Source organism: Cherax quadricarinatus, chromosome 31 (assembly GCF_038502225.1).
Source record: "Cherax quadricarinatus isolate ZL_2023a chromosome 31, ASM3850222v1, whole genome shotgun sequence".
Lineage (NCBI taxonomy): Eukaryota > Metazoa > Arthropoda > Malacostraca > Decapoda > Parastacidae > Cherax > Cherax quadricarinatus.
In genome coordinates, this window is record NC_091322.1 from 29,861,127 (window position 1) to 29,869,566 (window position 8,440).

An 8,440-nucleotide genomic window follows, 5' to 3' on the forward strand; every position below is an offset into this window, starting at 1 on the left:
GGTTCAACCCACACACTACCATAGACACTAACTGGAGTGAGATACGGGAGCAGGTGTAGAATTAACCCAGTGAAAGCAGGGGCACCGTAGGCATAATTGGAAAACAATCAACATCCGCGGTCCATGACGCTCCAACCTTCTACTGTACTAGCAGATAAAAAAAAAAACATTGCCGGAACAAAGGTAGAAGTTTCCAAAAAGAAAATGGTAAAGTTCTTGCAAAAGGTGTCTGGTCGGCAAGCTATAGGCAACAACAGCCTGACTGACAAGGTGGTCATCAGGGAAGTCAAACCCAGCTAGGCAAGTACAAGTCCCTAAATCAGTCACAGGTAGGTCACAAATATTGCTTTGTACCGCAGTTAAGGTCTTCAAGTGCCAATGTGTGACGCGCAATAATAATAATAATAATAATAATAATATTATTATTATTGTGATGATTATAATTATTATAATAATATTATTATTGTGATGATTATAATTATTATTTCTTGGGGAATGGGAAGCAATCAGTATCGATCTAAGGACTGCGAGGACAAGTTCAATTCCTGGATCAAGAGCCCTCGCCAGCATTTGAGACGGCCAAAATACGAACGTAGCAGAACAGTGATAAAACCTGGTATGACATAAACAAGTAGATGGAAAAAATGACACAAAATTTAAATACCAGTAATAACCAAGGTTACAAGAGCGAAGCGTTTCCAATAAACTGTAGTGTGTATGTGTTTTGTCTTATTTTCACCAGCAGTGTTTACTGGAAGGCCGAGCCTCAGCAGGCTTCCGCCAGTTTGGTTACTACAAATCTATTACTAATGCTTTTAACCTCTTCAACTACACCAACAAGCATTTCATGAATACTTTACAACACAGTACGCCACTGGGCGCATTTCCAGTTATTTCTGTCTCGTTTGGCTAACATCTTAAGGACCTGGGTTCGATCCTGACACAAGTCGAAATGCTGGGCTTATTTCCTTACACCTATTGCCCCTGTTTACGTAGCAGTAAGTAGATACCTACCGTAGTTGTTAGCTGAGTGTAGAGAGTCGCTTCCTGGTAAAGGATGATAGAATCCTAAAGAAATAAGCCACCGTGGGTTTGTTAGATTATACGGGATTACTAACCCTCCAGGTTAATAATCCCAACAATATCTACTCTTAGCATGGCTGCTGAAAGTACCTGCAACTTTATGCTGTATTATATTTTAACGTCGGTTATTTCCTGAATTCTACAATCATACAATCAATTATTTAACACACTGTACGCTCTCCAACGCACCAAGTGCCAATGCAACAATCTGTCACTACTTAACAACTAAATGTGTGAGTTGTTACTAGATAAAACCCCTGACATGGGCCTTTGTCATAAAATGACCCGATCAGTGGTGCCGATCTTATTACGGAGCACAACAAGACGGTGTTTCAGGCCACGTGAAGGTGAGGTAGTCGATAGCACTATGACAAGCCATGGAAGCAGCTATACTAATTTACCTCCGGTTGGTATCAGTGGTTACCTGGAGGTTATTCCGGGGATCAACGCCCCCGCGGCCCGGTCCATGACCAGGCCTCCCGGTGGATCAGGGCCTGATCAACCAGGCTGTTACTGTAGGCCGCACGCAGTCCAACGTACGAGCCACAGCCCGGCTGATCCGGCACTGACTTTAGGTATCTGTTCAGCTCTCTCTTGAAGGCAGCCAGGGGTTTATTGGTAAGTCCCCTAATACTTGATGGGAGGCTGTTGAACAGTCTTGGGCCCCGGACACCTATGTTTTCTCTTAGTGTACCAATGGCGCCCCTACTTTTAATTGGGGGCATTTTGCATCGCCTGCCCAGTCTTTTACTTTCGTAGGGAGTGATTTCTGTGTGCAGATTTAGGACCATTCCTTCCAGGATTTTCCAAGTGTAGATTATGATATATCTCTCCCTCCTGCGTTCCAACGAGTACAAGTCAAGTGCTTCCAAGCGTTCCCAGTAGTTAAGGTGCTTGACAGAACTTATACGTGCAGTAAAGGATCTCTGTACACTCTCTAGATCTGCAGTTTCACCTGCTTTGAATGGAGATGTTAATGTACAGCAGTATTCCAGCCTAGAGAGAATAAGTGATTTGAAAAGGATCATCACTGGCTTGGCATCTCTCGTTTTGAACGTTCTCATTATCCATCCTATCATTTTCTTTGCACTTGTGATCGTGGCACTATTGTGATCCTTGAAAGTGAGATCCTCAGACATTACTACTCCCAGGTCCCTTACATTATTTTTCCGCTCTATTGTATGGCCAGTTTATAGCATACTCTGTTCTAGTTATTATCTCCTCCAGTTTTCCATAACGGAGGAGTTGGAATTTGTCATCATTGAACATCATATTGTTTTCCGTTGCCCACTGGAAAACTTTGTATAATCTTCTTGGAGGTTAACCGCGTCCTCAGCAGATGACAGCTTCATGCAGATCCTAGTATCATCCGCAAAGGATGATACGGTGCTGTGGTGTGTATCTCTGTCTATGTCTGAAATGAGGAGATATAATAATACTAGCACAAGTGAAAAGTTAACAGACTAACAGTTAACGTCAGTGAAGTATTAGTGACTTAGGCTTGAGACGGTCTTCTGCAAAACTACTTGCCTAATGCCACCAACGTGACACCACCCACCTTACTAGTAATTGTAGTCAGTCACGCTGTGCCATCCTTGAGGAAATCACTGTAACATTAATGAGGCAGCAACACTGCACTATCATTGCAACAGCTACACCATGACTGGCAAGTATGACAATAACATCAACATGATGCCATGGTTGCCACCACTGATGCTCTATCATATGTTTGATATCCTTGCTGGGAAATAACCAATTCTTACTTTATAACGTCAGTTTTTTTAAGTTCCGCAATTTCAGTTTTTATATTTCTTATATTTCTCAAAATTATATTGTCTTTATTTTAAGTTAGGTTAAACTAATGAAGGTTAAGTTAGCTTAGGTTACATAAACCTATAAAACGTAAACTACAAATAATCAAATTAGAAAAAACCGCCGCGATGCATTTGGTAACGAGGTGGCAATGAAAAATAGGAAAGGTTAGAATTTGAACGTTTATCTCTGTTGGTTAGATAATCGGTTGTGGTAAAGGATAGTGATTTGACAATCATTTAATAAAGATATAAATGGCATTGTAACCTGCAGAGCTCCCTGTTTAGTGACACTAGGCTTGTGCACCAATGACTCAGCATTAAGAAAGGAGCAACTTCGATTAAATTCCTTTCTGAGCGCTGCACACACGTGTACCTCTCCCTAACTACCTACCATCATCTACTCTCATAATCTTGACCCAATTATTCAATGAACTATGTACAACTGGTAGGCAGGCTAGAGCGGATAAAGGCTCTTGTGCATGATGAATCCATCTGAATAATGAATAATGCCCATTGTCAATTTTCTGATTCACGAACAAAATTTTATGTCCTGTGCCCATTATATAAGAGCTGGGTTCCTGAATCTGAAACTTCTGTGCGATATTATTACATTTTCCACGAACTTGGCTTATTATAGTTTTATGTAAATGAAGAGTGCGCATGAGTCAGAGGCAGCAACAACGTCAATACTGCATCAACTGAAGTAATGTTGCTTGTGATATATCACTATCAATATTTGAATTATACACATCACATTTATGGGGGGATTTTTACATATGTTTAATTCACTAAACACTCACCTTCTAAATTTGTCGAAGACAATTTATGTAATTTTTTTGATGTCAAGCTGAGAGATGTAATGTTCAAGGTCAATATTAGTGGAAGAACACACGTAAGTTATTAATATGGTTGTAAGTGGTGCGTTACTTGTAATGTTGTGACCAATTATGCTGGAAGGCATCCATGAGTCAGCTCAATAAGTGGCGTTACTTGTAACATTGTGACCAGTTATGTTGGAAGGCATCCATGAGTCAGCTCACTGAGTGGCGTTACTTGTAACGTTGTGATCAGTTATGTTGGATGCCAAATGAGGTCCTTAGGCTGAGTTTAACATACATGCTCAAACGAAATATAAATCCATTACACAAATTATTATACATTACATTCCATGAAGCGCTTAACCCGTGGGGGTCATACAACGCATGTGAAATGGGAAATAATCATGTTTGATCGAAGGGGAGGATAACTCCAGTTCCCTGGATCAAGAGTCTTTCCCCATCACGGTACCCTTGAAGGGTCCATTACTCAGACTGTATCAACACCAACATTGTTACAGTATATCAAATTAGTTTGCGTGTTATGCAGCTTAACGAGAAGAAATTATTAATCAAGGATAACTCAAGAAAGCCAAGAAGTGTGATTTATTTCCCTTGGGATTCTTCGGTCCTCTACCCTATGATGTGACCCAGAGCAACCCGCCAAGTCCTTTATCGATGTGCTGATAGTTAAATGGGTAGATGTAGAGAGACTTGCTCATACATTCCACACTCCCGAGGATCAATCCCAGGCTCTTTCAGTGAGCCAAACTCGATCGCTGAGCCACGCAAGCTTACCATAAGAGCGTCATAAACTACCTTGAGAGAGGTGGCCATAAGCCGTGCATGAGAGGTAGGTGACTCGATCACGAGAGGAAAGAACCTTACTGTGAGAAGCAGGGACCCGAGCATGAGCTGAGCACAGGAGCAACGTCTTCAGTGCTTGGAGACATTCCTCTCGTGATCTCAGCATGACCCGGAAGCTGTACCGTTGTAGGGATCCTCCACCTCCTTCCCTCTCCTCTTTCCACCCCCTCCCTTCATATTCCCTTCACCTCCCTCCCTCCCAACACCAGCGTGGACCAGCTGATCTCATCCACATCAACAACTTGTATATTACATCCCTCTTAACTAAGGAATATATAATGAATACAATGCCTGCGTGGAGACGATTAATAAAAGCCATACCTAAGTGTTTAACATTGTATAACAACTTCGATAATTTCGTAGGTTACTACCATCATGAGTTGATCAAGGTATGTTCAGAGGTAAGTAGTAATAACATTTAAATTAGTTTCCAAATGTTAAATATCGCACAAACTCACGTTTAATTCAGTTCTAATTTGAGTCAGATCTGTTCCACTTTGTTACACAAATCCCAGAGATAAAGAGTTTGTTTACACAACGTTAAGTTTTCATTTTGATCATTATATGTCATAGTCTAGGCCTAGGGCTTTAGGAGTGTAGGCACACACAAGAATAAGGTGAATAGTTAACACTTTGGACAAACATTCTCGCACCATGAGTGATATACTTCTACAGATTTGTTAGGGCTTATTTTTAAATTTGCTTAATTGTGAATAACAAGTGTGCTGAAAGGTTTGTGTAACCTAAGCTCAACTTAGCCTAATCTAACTTAAAATAAAGAAAAGATATTTGTAAGTTTACAGAAAGCATTAAAAATTACATTGAGAACCTAGTAAGAAAATTAACGTACTAAAATTAGGGACGGGTTGCTCAGGCAGACTCAGACGTAAGAAAGATTCGTTCATTTTAAGGCCACAAACAAGGTATATAATACTGAAAATGTATAACACACATTTATTTAACATAGGTAACCATTAGTGAAACGCTCCTCCCACCAGGGGCATTGGATTGATAATGCCCTTGGTAGGCGAAGCGTTCAGACAATAAAGTAGCCTAACGTTGCAGAAGTGTTTTATACAAGAAACTACAGATGCTGAGGCAGCAGTAACCAAGCACCTGTGAGTATCTGCATCCTGGGATGATGACCGAGTGTTTAGTGCTGCTTCCACCTTTCTCTCTTAAGATGCTCATAAAGTCTTCATGTTATGACTATTTTTATGTAATATATATATATATATATATATATATATATATATATATATATATATATATATATATATATATATGCATGTATATATATATATATATATATATATATATATATATATATATATATATATATATATATATATATATATATATATATAATACGTACACGTATTATGAGAATATATGACTAGTGATATAATGACATAACATAACCTTAATGATCAGTTTATGTTATTTCACTTTATCAAAAGAAATATTTCCTCTACTTTATCATACACTACTGACAATATACACATACTCGTTTTATACACAAACATACAATATTGGCCCTATACAGAGCTCTTATACAAAGGTACATAAAACTGACACTATGCATAATTACGTATACAATATTATTCCTATATACAAACATATATTAACATTATACAGCGTTTATAAAAATGTAAGTAATGCTGGCACTATACACAAATGTACAACACTGGAAATATATACAAAGTATATACAAAACATACAGTAACAGAGCTACACAAAACTAATATAATACTGATTCCATACCAAGTTCTTATACACAAAAAGACAATACTGATATTATACAAAGCCCTTATGTACACACATATACTTGCACTATCGATATACACAACACAATATACTTACGTTGCCCAAGAATGCAGTATTAGCACTAGATAAGATAAGATAAGATAAGATTTCGTTCGGATTTTTAACCCCGGAGGGTTAGCCACCCAGGATAACCCAAGAAAGTCAGTCCGTGCGTCATCGAGGACTGTCTAACTTATTTCCAAGTATACAAAGTTCTAACACAAAGCTCTTACACACAAGTCAGACAACCCCTCAAATTTAAGAAATCGATTATTGTATAGGTTTAAAATATTTATGAAAAGAAGAAGAATGTAGGTGCAGTAGCACACATTACAAAAATACTTTAGTCATTATATGTGTCGCAAAATATGTAGTAATTAATATACTGTATTTGCTATCAGTTACCATAGTTATTATGTTAAGATATACATTATTTTATCTTATATATGATATATTTATGTATTCATTAATTCCCTCCTGATATATAATAGTAATTGTATTGTAGTACTCGGTGATAGTATTTAAAACATAATGACTGTTTTACACATCAATTTTACAGTTTAAGAGCTATTATCCTACACTAGGTATCTATTTACTGCTAGGTGAACAGAGACAGTAGGTGTGAGACATACCCAGTTTCCACCCGTGCCGGAGATCAGTCACCGACCCAAAGTATGTAAGCGGAATGCCCTACCAACCCAGCCACGGGACACTTGGTGATAGCATTCAGGTACAATACTTAGTGATAATGTTAAGATATAAACAAAGAAACAAGCAAGGCATCTTCCTTATACTGCCGGAGTTAATATACGGCAGAAGTAACGTTAAGTGCTTCGTTATGCTATAATTGTATCTCCATGTCCTCATAATACTTAAGTACATCATAATTAACCTTTGATTTATTACTCAACCTATTTCATTATCTCCAGAAAATACACAAATCTGTTTACCATACAAAATTGTAGCCCATTGTTGCCCATAAGAGGCAATGGAATTCATGAAACCAAAAAAAAACCCAATATAGTTGAAGAATCTTACCTCCAGTGCTGTCTCAGAGTAATCCAATGGTAAGTAAACTCCACGGGGGTAATAAACTGTGAAAATTCACTATATATATATATACTAAACGTAATGGAAAGTGTTATAATTCAGGAGGAGAGTGTTAGTGTGTACACATTGATGCTGGAGAGTCATACTGAACCTCAACATTCTCCTCTCCTCTCTCACTACACACAAAAACTTGTATACACATATAAATACCTACGGTAAAGCTAATACATCACTACTGACGTCTAGCCTCTAGATTGCATAAACGTGTACCGTTATTTAGATCAATGTTTATATCTCTTGAAGTAATAATAGGTGTGGTAAGTGGTAAGTGTCGTACGTCTGGCAGCAGAAGCAGCAGCTAGTTGATGTCTTAGTTACCAAGAAATTATTTTCTGCACAATTCTTTCTTATCTTTCAACACTCAACTATAATATATTGACGACAGACAACAGTGTCATATTATTTATTTTATTAATATTAAACAAAGAACAAGCAAGAATATAATAGAACTTGGAGAGATGCAAGCCAGCTCAGAGAGGAGCTGAGCCAGACACAAGGAAACACAAGATTGATTTCACGTTTTGATAAAGTTTGTGTAGTGAATAAGTTGGTTTGTTTGTTGCTTCACACTGTCCCAGCACTGTCATACATTATTATTATTATACGGTGATGAGGGGAGCCTAAACCCTTAGGAGTCGTACAGGTAACTTGGTCTGACTTTTGAGTTATCCTAGATATTTTACACTATGCATGGCAATTGTATTTAAATGTAAGTAAGTAAGTTTATTCAGGTATACACAAATAGTTATATAGAATTATCATACATAGCAGCATATGTGTAGAGAACCTGGGGTAACCCAAAAAAGTCACAGTGACTTATTTCCATTGGGGTCCTTTTACCTTATTATTATAATATAAAGGTTATAATATTTTCTTATTATTCTACAATGAATTTAACATCTTATTATCATACTTAAAAGACTATCTACTACACGAGGGTCATTA

At 37.8% G+C, this 8,440-nt stretch overlaps 1 protein-coding gene across 1 annotated transcript in view; it reads right to left on the minus strand.

The window, feature by feature from the left end:
• The window catches only part of LOC128696907 (uncharacterized), a 145,286-nt gene extending 137,710 nt beyond the window's left edge, over nucleotides 1-7,576 (minus strand). The window contains exon 1 of the mRNA XM_053788339.2: nucleotides 7,424-7,576. The gene's annotated coding sequence lies outside the window, so the exon portion shown is untranslated. The remainder of the gene's footprint in view (nucleotides 1-7,423) is intronic.
• Nucleotides 7,577-8,440: the final 864 nt, after the last annotated feature.